Source organism: Macrotis lagotis, chromosome 2 (genome assembly GCF_037893015.1).
Source record: "Macrotis lagotis isolate mMagLag1 chromosome 2, bilby.v1.9.chrom.fasta, whole genome shotgun sequence".
Taxonomy (NCBI): Eukaryota; Metazoa; Chordata; class Mammalia; order Peramelemorphia; family Peramelidae; genus Macrotis; species Macrotis lagotis.
Genome location: NC_133659.1, coordinates 56541378 through 56562229, shown reverse-complemented (window position 1 = coordinate 56562229; position 20852 = coordinate 56541378). Strand labels below are relative to the sequence as shown.

The 20852-nt window shown below is 38.4% G+C and overlaps 1 protein-coding gene and 1 long non-coding RNA gene across 3 annotated transcripts in view; both read right to left on the bottom strand.

Annotated features, from left to right (window-relative positions):
* Positions 1-20852, bottom strand: part of PBX1 (PBX homeobox 1) — a 325099-nt gene that overhangs the window by 255006 nt on the left and 49241 nt on the right. The gene's annotated exons all lie outside the window — the stretch shown is intronic.
* LOC141512717 (uncharacterized) overlaps positions 1-20852 on the bottom strand; it is a 64225-nt gene that overhangs the window by 7320 nt on the left and 36053 nt on the right. The window contains exon 2 of the long non-coding RNA XR_012475583.1: positions 1-20852. This exon is cut by the window's left edge and continues 7320 nt beyond it; it is cut by the window's right edge and continues 22515 nt beyond it. This is a non-coding gene — a long non-coding RNA (uncharacterized LOC141512717).

Here is a 20852-nt window from a genome sequence, read left to right as displayed (position 1 = left end):
CACTGATTACAAGATAATGGTTGGATGGGGAAGGAAAGACAAGAGAAGGAAAGGAAGAATGAATAGTAGAGATGAGAAATATCTGGAGCTTGCTCCCAAGATACTGAAAAGTTCACAAATTCAAACTAAATTGGAAGGAAGTCAGGTAGAATTAGTAAAAATTCTTAGTGGATTTCTAAATATAAATGAAATTTTTTATTTTGTTTTGTTTTGTTTTACTATCAAGGACAGAGTAGCATTAACAAAGCATTGCCTGGTAAGATAAGTCTTAGGGGACCTGTTTTTAATAGCTTAAAAAAATCATTTTAATTAGCATATATAATGGTTAAATATATAAATGGGTATTTCTATCTCATAGAAAAATTGTTCATTATCTTAAGTAGGTTCAAGGGATCATGCAGTTAAAGTTGGAAAGAATCTTAGAGGTCATTTGTTCAAACACCTTCATTTTACCAAGGAAACTAACTATTGGGGAAGCTGGGACATGGAGAGGTCAAGTGACTTACCCAAAGGGACATAGTTAAAAGGTAGAATAGGTTGAAGTCAGATTTTCTCACCTCAAATCCAAGACTGAGAATTCCCCAAATGCTATAATTTTATTTTTGTTCATTATTCATCATTCTTTCATAGGAACTGGGTAAACTAGCCAAATACTTGTCCAGGGATTAGCAAATTAGTCAAGTATCAATTAATGATATCATAAGGGGATAGATCCTAAAGAAAGAATGGATCCTTCTGGCTCCTTTGTCTGCTTCCTACTTAGGGAAGATTTGGAGGACAGAAAGGAAATGTTTCTCTGAATAAGAACAGCTGGTCTGATCACCTATTTTGTTGCCTCTACCAAAGGATGGTCATCAACCCCTCAATCCAAGCAGGTACCTATGAGTCTAAAGTAAGGTATGGAAGGGAGAGGAACAGGTCAGCAAGGCAATCTTGCTGAGAGAGCAATGAGAGAGTAAAAATAATGATAATGGCTGACCATTGTGTACTACTTTACCCATGATTTCAACTGACACTCAAAATAGTCTTGGTCTTAAGTCAAAGCAATAATATCTGATGTTTACAAAACATTTTAAAGTTAATGAATAGCTTCAAAATCAAAGTCATTCTTAACAACAATGTAATTAAAAATTTTAAAATAGATATTATCCCTATTTTAAAGAGGAGATAACTGAGGGTTCAAAGTTTTCCCAATCGTGAAATATGTGTGAAATTAGGTCTATTCTGACTCAAGAACTAACTCTTTTCCTTGAATAATGGAGTAAGACTGAAGCAAATTTTGTTGTTGATGTTGTTGAACCACTTCATTTGAGTCTGACTCTTCATGAACCCATTTGGGGTTTTCTTGGCAAAGATACTGAAATGCCATTTCCTTCCTCCAGCTCATTTTACCGATGAGTAAACTGAGGCAAATAGGATTAAGGATTAGGAACCAGTAAATTTCATCTTTGGATTTGACAGAAATAATCACCATCAGTAATCTCAGCTGGGGAGGGAAGGGATCTGGATCAATAAATTGGGAATCAAATATGTGATTTCCTTGATATAGGAAATTCTCTGAAGAAAATTCCTTTGCAAATGCAGATGACACTGACTCAGTCATTTATAGACTTAGAAGTGTTTATCTGGGCATCAGGAGTTTAACTGATTACTCTGGGGTCACGTAGCCAATAGGAATCAGAGGAGAAACTTGAATTTTAGTCTTCTAGATGACAAGGCTAACAATTTTATTGTATAATGTTAAGTTGACTCTATAATAGAAACAATAACAAAGCAACAAGAGTAATACTATATGGAATATTAATGAAGTAGTGAGGAACCTGGGAGAAAACAGGAAATTCTGTATTGCTAACATTAGAAATAATGAGAAAGGGGAGGAATAATTAGTCAATAAACATAAAAACCCCACTGGAAAAAACATGTAGGGAAATCAAATGTAAGAAACCAGAAGTACTCATACAATATTGCATTCCCTTTGATAAAATAGGTTTCTCTAAGTACTTCAGAATTTACAAAAGTTCCCCCCACAACAGTGAGACCGGATTGTAACAATCTTTACAATGCCCATTTTACAGATGGGTAAAACTGCTTCTTAAGGTCATATAGGTGACCCAGATCTCTAGACTCTAAGCCCACTGCTTTCTCCACTAGATCATGGACAGTGTCTTTCTACAGAGGCAAGGGTGTGTGCCAGTGATTACAAGCACAGTAAGAGTTAAGCGGCTGAATTTTTAAAAGCAGACAATGTCTTCTTCCAAGCTGCTAGTCTATCAGGTCATTTGCTGCCCCTTGCCACTCCCTGCCTCCTCCCCATCCCCCCTTTTACCCTTTAGTGAATAACCCAATAAGTCACTGCCTGAAAGATATTGTAAATAGTTCCAACAGAGTGCAGTTTGGGGCAGCTTCCAATTAGCCTTCACTTAACGGTCTTCCTTTCCTTGCCAAGTTTGTGCAATGTGTTCCCAATCCCCTGCCCTCTGTTTGGCTCAGGCTTTGGGGGCAGGGAGGAAGGGAGTGTTGGATCAGGCTGGTGTATACTCTGGTACCCAAGGAAATTTCAGCTTGTACATGTACACGTGTCTATGTCCTCAGGGAGACAAGGGCAGGGAACACTAGGAAACAGGATCATGGGATCATGGAATCTCAGAGTTGGAAGAGATTGTAAAGACCCATCTGATCCCGGTCCATGCTTGATGTATGAATCACCTCCACTGCATCTCTGAGAAGTTGTCATCTAGCCTCTCTGCCTGAACACCTCCAGGGAAGGGAATACACTCCCTCCATCAAGTGACCCCTTCCATTTTTGGACAGCTCTCTTAATAACAACTTTGTCCCGAACTGAAAATCTCCTTGCCTGTAATTTCTACTCAGGGCTTCAAGTTTTGCCTTCTTTAGCCACGCAGAAGTTAGTTCTATGAAGCCTTGTAAAGAGCTGAAAATAGCACCAACCTCTCTAATTAGAAAAGATGCTCCTAAAATTCAGGAAGGATTTACATATCAGAAAATGGTGGATCACTCCAGGTTTCTCTCATTTGATGATCACATAATATATTATTGTTGTTATTGTTATTACTATTAAAGTTGACTTTTATAGAATATTTTGAAGTTTATGAAACACTTTTAACACCTTATTTATTTTGATTCCTTACCACCAACCTCTGTGATAAGCTGAAACTAAAAATAATATTATCTCTATTTTACAAATCAGGAAATTTAGATTTAAAGGGGCAAGTGACTTATTTGCCCATGGTCACCCAGCTTGTCTAGAACTCAGGGTTTTGCTAAACTCCAGTGGATTTTCTGCTGTTTTCCCCTTAGCTGGCTGTCTCCCTTCTCTCCTGTGTCTTTTCATTTTGATAAGATTTTAAGTCAAAACTTAAGCTCAGTAAAGATTATGGAAAAATAAAGGGAAAGAGAGAGAGAGACAGATATAGATAATAGATAGCTAGATAGATGATAGACAACTAGTTAGATAGATATAATATTAGACAGATAAATGATAGATAAATAGATAGAAAGATCAGGAGGGTAGACATAGACACATGATAATAGACAGAAAGACAAGAGATGATCAAATAGACATAATGATAGATACATAGATAGATAGATAGATAGATAGATAGATAGATAGATAGATAGATAGAGATAGATAGATAGATAGATAGATAGATGGAGATAGATAGATAGATAGATAGATAGATAGACATTCAGAAGGGCAGGCATAGACACATGATAATAGATATAAAGATAGACAAGAGATGACCAAATAGTCATAGTGATAGATAGATGATAAATAGACAGATGATAACATAGAAATAACTAGATAGATATATGATAGGCAGACAGATACATAAAACTGACAGATATAGATAGATGATAGATAAGTAAGAAGTAGCCAAACAGATATACAGATAGATCTAGAGAGATGATAGATGAGAATAAGAGAGAGATACAAACAGATTAACAAACAGCTAAAGTATATATTGCTTCCTATGGGCTGGATATTGTTGGTGGATCTGGGGATACAAAGGTAAGGAAATGAGAATATCTGCCTTCTGGAAGTAGACATTCTAACAAAAGAAGAAAACTCATAACATGGATTTGGAAAATCATAGTCAGGGAGAGAGGGGGAAGGGAAAAAAAGAGATTTGGGTTGGTAAAAGAACAAGGCCTATCCATTCTTTGGGGCCAAATCTTCCATTTCACAACCTACATGAAACACAAGTCTATTGGCCTGACTGCTCTAGAATGAGCTGCTTCCTCAGTGGCAAGCCAGACTCCCCAGCACTTCATGAATCCTGGAGATGGCAAAGCCCAGGGAGTTCCTAATGCGTTTATTTCCCTCTGATGAATCCCTCAGGCACGTGATAGGATTACTGAAGCAGAGATTGGTAAAAACCCTTACCATTCTGACTGCTCTGCCATTCCACAGAAGAGCGGGGTCTGAATAGTATTAGAGAAAAGAGGATAAAAATCATTAACTTGGAGCTAATAATCCTTTAAAAAAAAAGGCAAATCTGATTCCTTGTCTTTCTCTCTCTCCTCTAACAACCTCACAAACTTTCAGTTCCCGGAATACTGACCAGAATAATATAAACCTACCCTGAGATGTGGGGAGAAGGAATATCGCTCCTTAGTGACCAAATGGAATGAATGCAAAGACACTTTAGGCCTTCTTAGGTCAAGCTACACTGGATTTTATCTCAAAGTAGGCAGGGGGCTGGATCACACAATTTCTCTTTGTCTTTGTTCCCTATTTTTAAGTTTCCCTTGCAGAAAGTCTTCAAAATTTACAAAATACTTGAAACATTTTCCTATTAATAAAACAAACTACATGTTAGGAAGCTATTCTTTTTATTTATTTGCTCTCTCCAGTAACAAAAAGTAATTCTGCTACTTTGCAGATTATAAGATAGCTGGTGAAAAGGAATGTCATTAGTGATAGAGAAAGCCCTTGCCTGCTGACACTAGAATTTAGAAATTTACTATTCCCAGGCAAATAGTCTGTCCACTGGGAGGCAGCATAGACTGTTGGAAAAGACAGGGGGTTGGAGTTGGGCGATCTGGGTTCTAGTTCTCATTTTGCTAATTATTTACTGTGTGATCTCTGACAAGTTATACAACCTCTCTGTGTCTCACTTCCCCCATCTGAAAAGCACACAATACACATTTCTATTCACTTTATATAAATGATATGAAGATAAAATTAATAAAAGTAAAAGTTTAAAAAGTAGTAGAGCCTGCTTAAGAAAAAACTCAAATTTATAGAAATACTAAGAGAAAAAAATTCTTTTAATAATTGTGTTCTATCTAATCAGAAGTGTGCATTTTCTAGACCACTCCAGGGCCAGGGCTTTTGTGGTTATTGCTGCTACTGTTTTTATTATTTTAAGATTGTATCAACAGAATCACTCTGACCAAAATCCTTCTCCCAAAACCCACTGATGTCAAGGAGTTCACCTGGGAATGCTTCAAAAATGCAGGTAGTTATAGGCAATAGGTCCCAAAATCCTTGTCCCAAAACCCACTGATGTCAAGGAGTTCACCTGGGAATGCTTCAAAAATGCATGTAGTTATAGGCAATAGGTCTGTTTTCTGAGAACTAGCGGAACTAAATTCAGAGAGGCCCTTCACCAGATTAGCCATGGGTTAGATAATGACATTTTTGGTCATAGTATCTCTCAAAGACCATTTACTAAGGTAAGGATGGGTTTGTGATATATGCTTCTCCTTTATAAAATGGAGATAAGTATAGCTCATACCTCAATAGGTTGTTGAGAGAATCAATTATTATGAAAATTGGAAAGCATTAAATATTATTATTGTTATTGTTAGAAGTATCCATGATAATGATATGATCTTTGAAATATCAACAAAGTCAATATCTTTTTTTTTCATGTAAACATTATTAGCATTTTCCTGGTCAGGAAATTAGGCTGAAATGAGCTAAATTCCTAGGTTAAATTCTCAGTTAACCCATGAAGACATCAAGTTTGAACTGAGACTTCTGGGTTCTGATGGAAAGTTACCATGACATCATTGTGTCTCTCAGTCCTGGGCTTCTTAGAGCCTAGCACCATAGTAGGTGCTTCATCAATGCATGTTGACTCTTTAGTGATGGATTTGCTGCCTCCATACTCCCTTCCTCTGTCTCTCTTGTGACCAGCCGTGTGCATTTGTACAACAGCTGGATGGGGTGAAGGGTGAAGTCTGTGGCAGAAGAACAGAGCAGAGCTAGCTGACTCATATGGGGGTTGAACCGGTGACCTTGGCCTCATTAACTCTAAACAACTGAGCTAACTAGCCACAGACACCAGGCTCAGTTAAAAACTCTTAGTGAAATAAACAATTAAGAACACCTATACTAAACCAATAATGTTTAGCTTATAGGCTTGGGAGGCAACAGTCTATCTTATCCAGAAGGGATGCTAATGGAGATTTGTTGCCTGTATAGGAATATTTAAAGAAATAGACAATGTCCTGGGTTATTATCTCTCCACTCCAAAGAAAACAAGGATATAGAATTTAGAATTTTTTGTACTATTATTTTCATCTTATATTTGTGGCTTGTCCTTTAAATTATTATAGACTCTTTAAAAGAACAATTCTCAATTTTTCTTAAAATATTTGCTTTTAAGACATTTGTTCAAAGTATGATTGTAAAACACAGCTACTGAGAGTATATTGCAAAGGAAAGAATAATTTGTTTAACTGAAAGTCACTTTATACTCATATTTTTCTAGAATGTCTCAGTTCCAGTGAGATATACCCATTACTATGTAATAATAAGTTATCACTCAACTTAGATCATAACTTTTCCTTTTCACATGCCATACATCAAAACTATCCTAGGGTTGAGAGGAGACTGAGTTGATGGCAGATTTGTGAAAGCCAGTTTAGCTCCCTTCTCTCAAGGAAAAAAAAAAAAAGACCTCACTGGGTCCTATATCTCAGTAAGAAGGACCTGATTCATATTTCTTATTCTATATTACAGCCCCAAGTAAAAAGTTCAAGCCAAAATCTAAAGAATTTTTTAAAAGTGTATTTTAGTAATAATAGAAACCAGGCATTTTGCTGCCACAATTCACCTCTGCCCTTAGGGAAAAAAACCTCTATAACTCTTCTTCATTTTTTCTAATTCTTTACCCTCAATTTCCTAATTCCCTAAGTAGGGGACACTAAACTGTCCCCTTGACCTTGTATTGAGAGTCTCGTAGCAGGTCAAGAGGCCAGATGTGGAGATTTCTTCCATGTCCTTTTCCGTTGTTCACATGACCATATGCCCCATGAACATATTTGGGGCTTATCCTAAGAGGCCCCAGGAAAAGGGATTTCCATGGTGACCACCTGGAAGGCACCTCAGTTAAGAAGCATAGTAATCCTCAGTCCCCCTATAGGTCCTTGGCTCTTAACCTTTGTGGTGACCCTTCTGGCTACATCCGGGCTGAGGAAACCAAATCCCAAAGTCAATAGGGTGTGGTGGTCATTCACAGAGAAGCTTTCCCTCACCCACACTGCCCTCCCCTTCAACTTTCCTCCGCCCCTCTTGTGACAGGCCATTTGTAACTGTCATTTGGTTTTAGTTAGCTGTGGTGGGACACAAATTAAATGTTGGTCTACTAATTGAAAGAAGCAGTGCCCCTACAACAGAAATGACTGGACTGTACAAAAGTCAGTCCAGTTGTTTTGGCAACGCTGAAAGATGTTTTAGAGCACTGATAAATAGATAATGTTCCAAAAATCTGAAGGCAATTTTGCAGGGAGGGGAACTGATCACAGTTTAGTGGGGGGAGGAGAATTAATCACAAAAAAAAATCAGTTCAGCTCCATCATTTCAAAAATTTGTAATTTCGGCTCCTTTTTCTCCATGGCAAAAAGATTCTTTAGACATAGGTGATTCTCAGAGTCAAAAGTTATATCTCAGGCTCATAAGTAGTCAATGGCCCCAAATAAAAATTTTTACTCCTGAAGGGCACTAAGGTAAGTTACTTTATAGTCTTCCTGCTCAGGTTACCCGTGGGGAAAGAAAACTATTGGTGGTTGGAGAGAGAAATGAAGAGAAAAGCAAAGGAAGAAATAACCAACTAATAAACATATCTCATGACTATTTACATGGTTGTTTTAGTCTCAAACAAGATTAAAACTAAGGAAGCAATGAAGAATAGACTTCCTTCATTTGGTAGTGAGTTCCCCATCATTGTCGTTTTGTTTTTCAGTCATGTTTGACTTTTCTTGACCCCATTTGGGGTTTTCTTAGAAAAGATACTGAAGTAGCTGTCATTTCCTTCTCCAGCTCATTTTACAATGAGAAAAATGAGGCAAACAAGGTTAAGTGATTTGCCCAGTGTTACATAGCTAAGGCTGGATTTGAACTCAGGTCTAGCATTCTCTTCACTCTACCACCTGGTTGCTTCCCACTTCCTCCCCCCAACCCCTATCACTGCAGATATTCAAAGATTGCTTCTTGAGAATCTTATATAGTGGGGATTCATCTATCAGTCAAGGACACTGATATAGATAACCTTTAAGATACTTTCTTGTTCCCCCATTCTTTAACCAGTCTGGCCTATAAATAATGAATGAATAAAAATAATATGAATTTCATATCATCTCAGAGGACAGAAATTTATCGTGTATCCACTAACCATGCCCTACTCCTCCTACATAAGATGCTAGGGGAAAAGTTCATTTTTTTTTTTCAAAGAAAGCCTAATTCTGGGAATAAACATTTGGAATTTTTATTTATTTTTTTTACCTGCTTGACTATTCAATGAAAGGTAAAACCAGTCTCTAGTCAGCCTCTTTACCCTTTCTCTTCAACTCTGCCATGTTTGTTAGCCAGTGTCTAGATAAATGCCATTTATCTTCAAAATAAGCAGAAATCAGTTTTAATGAAGTTCTTACATATTCATAGGAAAATGGTGTATAAGATACACCATATTGAGAGTCAGGAGATCAGATTTCTAATCCTGACTCTGCCACTACCTCTCTGTAATTTCCTTGATCCTCTACTTCCTCATCTATAAAATGATGACTAGAATATCTCAAAAGTCCTTTCTCTTCCAACAGTCCATGAGTCAATGCTCAAGGTCATGCATGTCAGCTAGTGCCATTCAATTTGAGAGAGCTTAGATATAGGCCCCCAAACTGGGCAGTAGTACTCTAAAAGAACCAACTAACATCAGTGGAATAACAAAGCCAGTTAACAGGAATAACTTCCTTGGGGGGGGGGGGGGGGGCAGAGTAGTTAGTGAAGTAGGTATGAAGAAATAGTAAAGCTTTTACCAAATTTAAGAGGAATCCTCATGACTGTCTCCATGGACTTGTATTTGAAATTAAAATTTGCCCTTTTTTATGCCTTTAAACAAAAACACAAGTCTCTGGTGTCCAGTTTTTTAGATCTCAGTTGGGATGTTTTGCTTCATTCAATAGCAGCCTCTGCAATAATGCCTATTAAAAATCATTCCAGATACCTCATTTAGAGTTCAAGAGTAATTTCCCTTCTTTGTTCTCAAGGAATAAATCTTAAAATCTTTCTAGAAATTCCAGTTACATATCATTGAATACTTTCCCAGGTTTAAGAGTAGACGAGGTAGCAAGTTTGGACAACGTTCACCATGTATAACACTAAGGGAACAGAAGCCCATACTAGATAGATAGAGGCTTAAGTAATAACATCGCCTGAAATTTCAATGGAAAATATGTCAGTTTGATGCTATGATGCCTATTTCCCAAGACAAAAGTTAGTCATCTCCAACAAGGCCAAGGGAGAATTTGTCTGCAAGGGAGAATTTATCTTTCATTCCTATTGCATTCTCTCAATAGAATCCTCACAATTATGTAAAATAAGGCATACCCATTTTTCAGAAGTGAATACTAAGGTTTAATTTAAGGGGCAGAGACTTTCCCAAAGTCACTAGGTATGGCAAAATACCCAAACCCAGATCTTGTGTCATTTTACCAACAATAGTATGCTTTTTTCCTTCTATGCATACTCAGAAAGGGAAAGTTTAGATCCTTCTTCAAAGAGTCTTAAAAAAACCACAAGAGAAAAACAACTACCTTTGGAGTATGCATTAAATAGGAAATAGTGGTTAAGGATAAGACAGAAAATACAGGACCAGCAGCTCAAAACAACCCATATTGTAAATATCAAAGCTGGCTTTGACCCCAGGGCCCCAGGCAAGTTAAACCTTCAGTTTTATTCTTCTGCCCACTTTGCTCAAATATCCTCCCTGGACCAGGCAGAACTGGCAAACAGGAGACACAGAAGTGGAAGAGAGATGAGTGAAGAATGGACCAAATAGGACTGGCAAAGTCATTGAGTGTCTCCTACAACTCTCTGGGTTGCCAGGCTGCTCCAAGGTAGTTTTGTCTTAGCTGCCTGTCGGTAGGCATTAAACATAAAATAGCAGGGGAACCAGGGGGAAGAGAACTAAACAAAGAGAAATGGGGTCTCCTTTTGCCTTGACACTTCTCAGCAGAGATAGGGTAGCTGAGATAGAACCATGATTGGGAGGGGAAAAAGACTGGGCCCCTTCACCAGCAAAAATTTAGATGTTATCAACTCCCCAACATCGCCCACCATTCTACCTTCTTCTCTAACCAGGAGCCCATAAATGATGCCCTGCCATGGTTCATTTAAGCAAAAAAATCAACCAGAATTCTGTTGACCTGGGGCAAAAAATTCCCTCATTGCAATCCTGAAAAATAACATTACATCATGTTGCCCGTGTCAAGTTTATAAATGGGCAAGGGGGGTTGTGGGGGTGTAACCTGACACTATCAAAACACTGGCCCTCTGAGAAGAAAAAGGGCCATTGTTGTGGGTTGTCAGCTCTCCTTCTAGCTGGAGGTAAAGGGAGATTTGAGAAAATGTTAGTGGGAGGCCAGGCCCAGAACAAGCCCTTGCTTCCTTTGCCTTACAAGCAAATAGACTGTCTCCCTCCAAAATGTATCATTCTCTTCTCTGAAGAACATCTAAGAGCTAAACAGTGCTTACCAAACACACACACACACACACACACACACACACACACACACACACATACACACACACAGAGCCCTAAAAAGAACCTAAGGAAAAAACTGGCAAAAACTTGGACATCCATGATCAAAGGGCTCTCTCCTTTGAGCTGGTCCACACTATTTCAAGACAAGAGAGAAAAAGAGAGTGAGAGAGAGAACCATGCCATTTTGATTGGGTGTTCACAAGGTTAACAATTTTACTTGAAAGGTGAAAGAAAGGAAAATAACATGCTGCAAAGCAAGAGAGAAAAGCAGGCTCAGGAAGGACAATCTGAAACATAAGAAGATTCAAATCCAACAAAGCAGAAAAATTAACCCCCCCCCCCAAAAAAAAAGTTTTGAAAATGGAGCATGGGGCAGGATATAATTTAAGGGGAGAGAGAGAAAGGGGAAAACAAAGAACCTTGGAAGAGACTCACAGAGCCAGGGCACCAAGACACAAGCTGCCAAAGACAAGAGTATTGGCACTCTGACTAAAGACATTTTAATAGGTAAAGGGAAAAGGAAAGAGGAAAAGGATTTATGGTGAGAGAGAATTCAGAAAATAAAGAGGAATGAATGGAAGGCAGTCTGGCTGGGGACAGGATTCATTCTTTTTGTCAAATATTTCATCTTGTGCTCTCCTTCTTTTGGCCTTTGAGACAGATATGGGTGCTGCTCAAATGGGAAGACTGAGATCAACTCAACAATGGGGCATTTCACACTGAAGTTGGTTCTATTAGCCCAACTCTGGACTGGGGCCAGAGAGTGCCTCATCACCCCATCATCTATGGCAAGAGGCCACTGGAATACACCTACTGGTCAGGCTACAGGGGATAGAGCTGAAGGAAGTATAACACTGACCTCACCTGATTCCTCAGCTCTTGCTTGCTTGTTCCAGTGATCTTTTGATGAAACTCACCACTTAGCCTAGTGACTCCCTATTCTTAGCCTAGTGACATCCCTTCCAGGCCCAATTTATCAAGAGTTAACAGAACACAGACGACTCACTGGACTGGAGGAAGCAAATCGTGTGCTTTTGTATTACGGTCATCACATGGGCTTATGAGCATGATCAACCAGAAATCCCCTTCACTAAAGTGAAATAGTACCCTATGGCCCCAGCACCTTTTTCACCAAGAGAGCTTTCCCACACTGTCCTGGAGTCAGTCCACTCTGTGCTGCAGAGGGCCAAAGGGGAGGGACTTGGGACCACCCTCTAAGTTCTGTGTTTGCATTTAGACTACAACCTTAGTCTCTTGGAGACTCTTTGTAGCAGGGAAACTGTTACACAGCACCAGACTGAACTGTAATATGTGTGATGATGCTATGAGGTGAACCACTGTCCACTGGGAGAAGCGTGGTAAAGAAAGGATGAGGTTTGTAATAAGGAGGTCCCAAAGGAAAAGAGAACTTATATGCCACTGGCCAAAGTAAAATAAAAAACAAGGAAGAGTGAGGAAGATGGGTCCTTCACCAGACAGTATTTTTGAACAAACACAAATCATTGGTGGCATGATCCCATTTGATACTGCTAACCTTTACATCACCTTCTTCCACCTATATTCTTTCTCACCTTCATCTCCCTCCCTGCACATCACAAAAACAGATAGACTTAATGTAAAGTTTATTGGGAAACTCTCTTTTAATGAGTACCATGGTTATCCATCAAAGATTATCCAGAAAAATGTCCTGGCTTCAAGAAAATAAATAAATTATTTTATAAAAAGAATATTCATTCAAGTCATTTGTTTGAATTCTTGATGTAAAGAATTTGATCACCATATTGGTAAAGAAAAGTAACCTCACTCCTCCCCATTAGGGTCACTCTCAGTTCAAATAGAAGGGACAGGCAATATTTCCAGTTCTTGATAGGTTAAATTGAAAGGAAAGACAAGGATGTGGAAGCGGTGATTTTAGACAAAGTCAGAGAATGATGGAATTTTCAAGCTGGATAATCTAGGTTCAACTTTCTCATTTTACTGATGAGAACACTGAAGTCTGAGGATTTGCCCCAAGCTCATTGCGCTAACAGAGAAGAGTTTTGAACTCACTTATTCAGATTACAAATTTAGTGGTCTTTCCATTCCTCTTGGCCACCACACTGCTTGGATTTTAGCAGGTTTCAAAGTTTTTTTATTTTGTTTTGCTTTTTTAAGTATGTACTTCAAAGAAGACAGTTGTTCACCTAAGTACTCAATAATAATTGAGAACTAATAAGGGGTCAATTTCCCTGGCAATTCCAATCCACGAGGCTCCTGTCATGAAAGGTATGGGATATCTCCAACCACCACATTGTTGGGTGATCCCAGAGTTAGTTAAGACTCTCCTCTGAAAAAAAAAACTCCCAAAAAGTCAGGGGGCAAGGAAAAGCTACCCAGGCAGTCTGACACCCTTTGTTCTAAATTTATTTTCTCATTAACGTGCAAAGGGGGATTTATTGTTTGAAACAATGTCTGTTTCTTATCAAGTCTTCCCCCACCTCTTTTTTCCCCTCAATAGTGCAGCCCTAACTGCTCCAGACCAGATGTTTTCTATTCCAGAAGAGAACATTCTCAATCACCCCCACTCTGCTATGGCCCACTTCTCCCCCATCACAATTCCCCCAAATTCCTAAAATTCCTCATGTTAATAGAAAAATTAGCTAAAGTAAAAGAACTGTGAGTTTGTACTGACCAAAAAATTATCTTGATTGTCTCGCTTTTTTCTCTTCCTCTTGCATTTCTTCATCACCTAAGAAGGCTTCTATAAAGTCGCCCAACAACAAACAAAGACTTGTTTAGCAGGATGGTGAAAAATATCCTGGTGAGGGTGGTCATAAGTGCATGAGAAGCTACACTGTATGAAACATTATCTTCAGTTATGCCAAATATGGAGAGTCCCTGTGAGCTTGAGGAAAGCTCCTAAGACTGGGAGCTAAGAGCCTTGAGTTCTACTTCCAATTTAAATGCCAAACTAGCTTTAGAACTTTGGGCAAGTCACTAACGTCTGTAACCTCAGCTTCCTCAGCTGTCCTTCCCAGAGGTCTTATCAGAACCAGACCACCTGGATTCAAATCATACCTCTGACACTGAATATGTGACATTTAACCTCCCATTACTCTAATCAACTCTCCAAGCTTATAAAGATGCAAAGTGCTAACCTGCAATAGTAGGCTCCCTAAATCAATTAAATCAAAGACCCAGACTTTATCCCCTAGATCTGCCTCAAGGAGTTAATATAAAAATAAAATGGGATGTTAAAGACAAAAGAAGCCACTTCTTGGCCTCTCAAGGCTAACATCAAGTATGTATTTCATACATTACATGAAACTCTATATTGCCTAGCATAATGACAAACAACTCAATGATTACTGATTTTCATAATGATATGTGTTACATTGTTCAAGATTATGAAAGGTTAAGTGAATCCTATGGGAGATAAAAAATAAATCAACATCTAATGTGCCTATTGTAGTGTTAGCATAACTATAATGACATGATTAGCAACTGTACTACAGAAAATGGGACTAGACCAATGGGAATAGACCAATGGACCCAAAGTCAGGAAGATTCATCTTCCTGAGTATAAATCTGGCCCCAGACACTTCCTGGTGTGTGTGACCTTGCTTGCCTCAGTTTCTTCATCTGTAAAATGATCTAGAAAAGGAGATGGTAAACCACTCTAGTATCTTTACCAATAAAACCCTATATGGGGTAGGAAGAGTCAAATATTAAGTGAAAATGACTGAACAGTAACAATTAGATAGATGACAGAATGTAAAAACTGGAGGCAACCTCAGCAGTGATTTTATTAAAGCCATAGGTAAAAGAATTGATCATCAAAAATAGGTATGAAATAGTCATCTGGTCTCTATTTGAAGACTTCCAAGGAGGGAAAACTAATCAGTTTTAGAGTTAGCTCATTCCTCTTTTGGACAGTTCTAATTAATAGTAGAAGGAGTAGATCTATTATAGAAGAGCAATTATCTGTTGCAAGTCAACTAAACAGATAATATTTCTCTTGTTATACAAAGGCAAATATTTTAGCACAACAAATAATAATAATAAATAATAAATATAAATAAATATAAAATGCACACTGGGTGGCTAGAGATTCTGTTAAAATGCTGGACCCAGTACTCACTGGGAGATCTTGGGAAAAGTCATTTAAACTTTCTGGGCCTAGGTTTTTCTTTATATATGAAATGGGGTATTAGACCAGATGAGCAATCAATCAACAAGCATGTAAGCTCTATTCTAACTCTGTACTCAAGTCCCAGGTCCTTTTGACACACCTCAAACTCTCTTGGGTGGGCCATGAAATTTCAAGTCAGCTATAAAGTTTGTTCATGTTTGGTCCAGAATGGTCTATTCCCTCCAGCTGACCCATCAATTCAAATATGGAACACTTTGGACTGAACCTCTCTCAAAATACATAAACTTTTTGATATAGAGGGAAAAAACTGGAAATAAAGATGTTTACATCCATCAACTGAGAAATGACTAAATAAAAGGTGGCATATGAAGGTGAAGAAGAGCCAGAAATGACTGAACAATAACAAATATGAATGTGATAAGATATTACTGTGAATTAAAAAAATAATGAAAGGAATTCAGAGAAATACTGAAAGATTTATATAAATTAATACAAAGTGAAGATATTTTAACAAGGAAGAAAATTTGCAATAGAAAGAAATGGGTATGTGTGCATACTTATGTGTATATATGAATGTAAAATAATTTGCATATATGTACATATATTCATGTTTATAGATATGTACACACATAGGCATAATGAAGTAAAGGAAAAATGTAGTCAAACTAAACATTAATTACAATGACTAAACTTGTTCCAGGGAAGCAGGTTGGCTGGAGGCTGAAAAGGTCTACAGGGGCAGAATACTGCATATGCTGTCCCATGCAATCAATCTGTGATTGGTTTTGTGGCTGCTTTTATTTTTATTAAAAGGGGAGCTCAATAAGGTGGGGGACATATTGGAAAATTACTGTGGTATAAAAAATAAAAGGCATCATTAAAATTTTAACCATAACATAAAAAACTGATGTGTTTATCTAAAGATGCATACTACCTCAATTCTCCTCAGTAACTTAATCACAATTCCAACAAATGCATATATAAGGATCAAATCAAATTCCTTATTAAATGCAACAAGAGTTATCTTTGCAATTTCCCTAATGACATCTACTGGACAAAGGTCTTTTTGCCTACCTATGGAATGCCTGTACAAAGTTCAAATAGAAAGGACAATTTCTTATATATGGAGAGATTATCCAGATGTTCCTATGTACAAATGACAGAAAACTGATTTCCTAAACTCCCAAAATGCTTCCGGCTCTCTTCAATGACATCCCTAACCGCCTCCCTGCCCCCCAAAGAGTTGAAGACATTCGGGAAGTTCAGGCTCATTTTGATTTGCTGAGGTCACCAAGTGACTGTAAGCACCAGGATATACACCTAGATTTCCTGATTATCCAAGCCCAAGTTCAAGGGTTTCCACTAGACTCGGTTGTGCTGATGGAGTCAGAAAAACTCTTCTTTCTGAGTTCAAATCTGGTCTCAGACACTTACTGATTGTATTAACCTAGTCAAGTCAAATAAACTCTCAGCATTTCTAGGTAACTCTCTTAAGATAGAGGAAAAAGGGTTGATCTGCATAAGAAAGACAGGTTTCTCCCCTAATCACTAAATCTAAGTTCATTTAAGAGCTGCATCCATAGTATGCTAGTATTGCATTTTCTCTAATCAAGAGATGCCTTGTACAATTATCATTGGGTGCATTTGGTGAGGGACAACATATGATTTGGGGGGGGTTGTTTTTAGCTTAAAGAATCTTCATACTCAGAAAGGCTGAGAACCATTGGACTAATCCACAAAGGAAATTTTACAAGAAACTCTCAGAGAATGACAAAGAAAGAAACAGTTTCTCTAGTATCACACTGAAGAGCTAGGAGCAGAATACTCTCCTGGACTCTACACTAAACTCAGACATTGAACTCTAGAGCACCTAAAGTCTTCCCAACAAGCATTTCATCTTGTGTCTCCCCCAAGACACCATTTCAAAAATATCAGAATTTGTCCTGGTATGAAAAGGTCTGGGGGAAATCCTCAAAGACATGATTCAGTTATATTTCAGAATTCATTTTCTGCTTAGAACTAGAAATTTTTCTTAATAATTATTATTCAAATCTTGAACGTTTCAATTTTTTTTCCTGCAAATTCCTTTAGGGTTATTTTGATGCAATATTATCAGTTGGATAGTAGTGTTTAAGAGGTTAAAGCAAAGAAAAGGCTTAAGGGGTGGAGAGAAAATACAATGTTCTTAATTTTTAAAATCCTTAAGAACAATTGTAGGACAGGATCCCAAAGCACTAGGTAGATGCTTTGAGGTATTTCTAAGGAAGAGGGAGGTCCTGGTGAAAAATTCATGTCTTGGATGACTGACCAATGAGAACCTTGTCCTGGATGGATACACAAGGGACCCTCATAAATATTTGGCAAGCCTGTTTCTGGAAATTCATTATGACATGGAATGGAAGGACCTAACTTCAGCTTTCCACTTCAGAGAACAGGTATTCTATGACCTTGTTCTATCCATTAACTGAACAGTAAAGCAAAGTCCTTTTGCTTGACTAGTTAGACAGAACTGAGAGAACACAAAGGAAGAATCCCTTATTTTTCCATTTTGCTGGTCATGAGTTCCCAGCTGCTAATAGCTAATAATCACTTCCTCCTCAGCTGGAACCATGGACTTATAGATCCCTAGGCAATGAGATTGAAATAAACTCTTATTTGGGTCACTTTCCTTTGGTACAGGCCAAAATAAAATAAAAAAATGTTGTAAAAATCACTTCCACAAGTCCAGGCACTGCACCCAAGAAAAAGCCAGCCCTGAGGAGTAGCCTGTATTACTGGACTCAGTCTCTCCAAAAGCTATGAAAGTTGTCCATCAACTATGCTGCATTTAGAGGTGAATTTGATGGGGCAAATATATTGTAGCATCTATTTAGTCTTCCCATGGACAACACAATGGAGAAGAGAAAGGTGGCTTGGGATGGGGGCATTAGAAAGATACTTTAAATGCAGGATGAAGGAATTTGTTTTTGTTATTTTTTTGGATAAAATCAATGCAGGAATTTGTTTAGTTTGACTATGCATATTGATTACAAGGACTTTGAGTTGTTGTTCCCCCTACCCACCCCAAATTGCGACACTTAAAAGGAGAGAAAATAGAAATTTATTTTTTAAAAATAATAAAATTTAAATTAAAAAGAAAACCACCCCAATTCCTGAGAGGTAGCCCTAGGATCCTAAGGGGGTAGTTGTCTATCTTGCTCATATTTAGGTTGAAATTGGGTTAAGACCTTCTGAAGCCTCGCTATTTTAAAATCAGAGAATCTTAGAATTGGCAGGGAATTTGGACTTCAAATAGCAAACATGAGAGGATAGCTGCATGCACCAGTGAAACAACAGTATTAAGACTGGAATAATTTCAATCTATCTAAAATTAAAAGAAATTAGCAAACTGGGCGGGGGGGGGCATTGTAGTAAAGGGTCAACAAAAATACTGATGGGTCAGTGGATAAATCCTCAGAGTTAAAGAAAGAGATTCTAACAGCTGTATTGGACTTTATAAACTAGAAGCTTAAATAGGTCTTAAAAAGTTATGTGTCAATAAAGTTCTGTTCAACAGAATCATTTTAACATACCTGGAAATCTGGTCTAAAATGAATTCAGAGTCTACCCTGTTGCCTTCTTAGCACATGATGGGAATTCACGATATACTTCTGGAATCCAATCCTAGACTGAAAACTTTTGGAAAAAAGTTTTTTGGTAAAATAAAGCCTCTCCTTTTATTTTTGCCCAATCCAGATGTCCTCCAAGGAGATTAAATTAAATTGAGAATGGGAGAGAGATTTCATTCCTAATCTATACACAAAACCACAAATTCTATGAGTCCCCAAATCTAAAGGACAAAATTATGAATCTTTCACAGCCACAGGCCTCTAGCTGTAAGCGATCTGGCTCAAATTGTTCAAAGTCCCTCCCTTTTTGCAAGCATCAGTTCCGACCCTGGCTCAACAGGAAAGGAAAAAAATAAACAGAGAGAGAAAGGAAAACAAGTCTTCTCTTCATGCAAGTAAAGAAAGATATGTCTCCTTAGCCTTAGTTTACCACCACCCCCTCTATCCTTTGCTTCTTGTTTCCTATGAGAGAGAGAGAGAGAGAGAGAGAGAGAGAGAGAGAGAGAGAGAAATGAGGAGAAGTGATAGGAGAGGAAAATAGCAAAGAGCAGAGGAGGAAAAAAGAGGGAAAAAAGGAAGAAAGCTGAAACCTGATACTCTACAACTTGGGCCTCTGAGTCTGACTTGCTTAAGCCAATGTGCCAACTTCTGGAGGCACGCTGGTTCCCATGCAGTCTTTTAATACTTTTCATATACTATACCTTTAATTTATAGCCATTTAGAAGCAAATAGCAACAAGAGTCTTCCCAGCACTCAGGGAACATAAAGAGGCCTGAGAAGAGACAGGTAATGGAGGAGAATCCATAAAGATTCTATCACTTCGCCAGTATGACCTCTTGAACCAGTAAAGGAGAGAATGATGAAGAGAAGTTAGGCAGGCATGCTGCTAGAGAAGGGAGGGCATGTCCTTGTGTTTGGAAGGGACAAGGTTATTATTTTTTTTTTAAATCCAGGCCAACATGAATCCAGGGAAAAATGGGACACAAAGGTGTGTGTATATACAGGCCCCAAGTGTATGTAGGAAGGTGACCTAGGGCAAGGAACTCTCACCACACATGGAGACCCTTCATTCAAATAACTTAAATAAAACACACCACCCCCCTCTCCTAGCTAAAACAATAATTACAAAGGAGTCTCCTTGGCGGCTACTCCAGAAAGCAAATTCGAAAGGATTTTCAGAGTGAGGGAGGCAACCCTGAAGTTCTGTCTCAAGTTCCTGAAACTAAAACCTGGATAATAGGGGTGAGGGTGGGGGTGGGGGGCAAGGGGAAGCAAGGATGGCTGCAGGGGGAGGGGGTGGGGTGACTAGAAGGAGCACTTTAGATATTAATTTCAGCAAAGCCAACTCCTTCATGGGCTATGCTTTGTTTGGTTTCAGCCCATCCCATTCAAGCTGTGAGTATCCCAGGGTTTTAACCAAATGGGGCCTGGAAACTGGTTAAGCAGCTTTTAAAACAGGAGCAAAGAATAGGCAATCTTAACAAAACACCCAGTCCTGGAAAGACACTGCTTTAACCCCCCCTTACTTGGGCAAAGAGAGAAGGGAGGAAAAGAGGGCTAAACAGATTAACTTTTAACCAACAGATTTAACTAAAGAGATTAACATTTAGGATTAACTTCAGTGTAATACAAGAGCCAGAGAGCCACGGGAAAGCAGATGACTGAGGGAATGCCCACAATTCAAATTTAGCCTTTGGGAGGGAGAGGTGACTTCCCTAATAAGCTTTCAAGTTTACTTCCATGGTCTTCCAAGAATGGGTTCCCTCCATTTCCCTCGGAAAGATGATCTCCCAGGTCAAACAGGCTGATCCTTCAGGATGAGTTAGTAACCCAAAGCCAAAAAGTTTCCTTTGAGTCGTTTAGGGTCCATTTAATCTCCCCATAGGGCAAAAATCACTATAGCAACTACTGGGAAGGCTCAATATTGTTGAGGGATGTGCAGGATGAGGCAGAACATTAAACCATTTACTCCTTTTCGGGGGGGGGGGCCTAAAACCACACACACACACACACACACACACACACACACACACACACAACCAATAAAAAAGAAACACAAATTATTCCTGCTAAAATTTTCACACACACACACAATTTTCT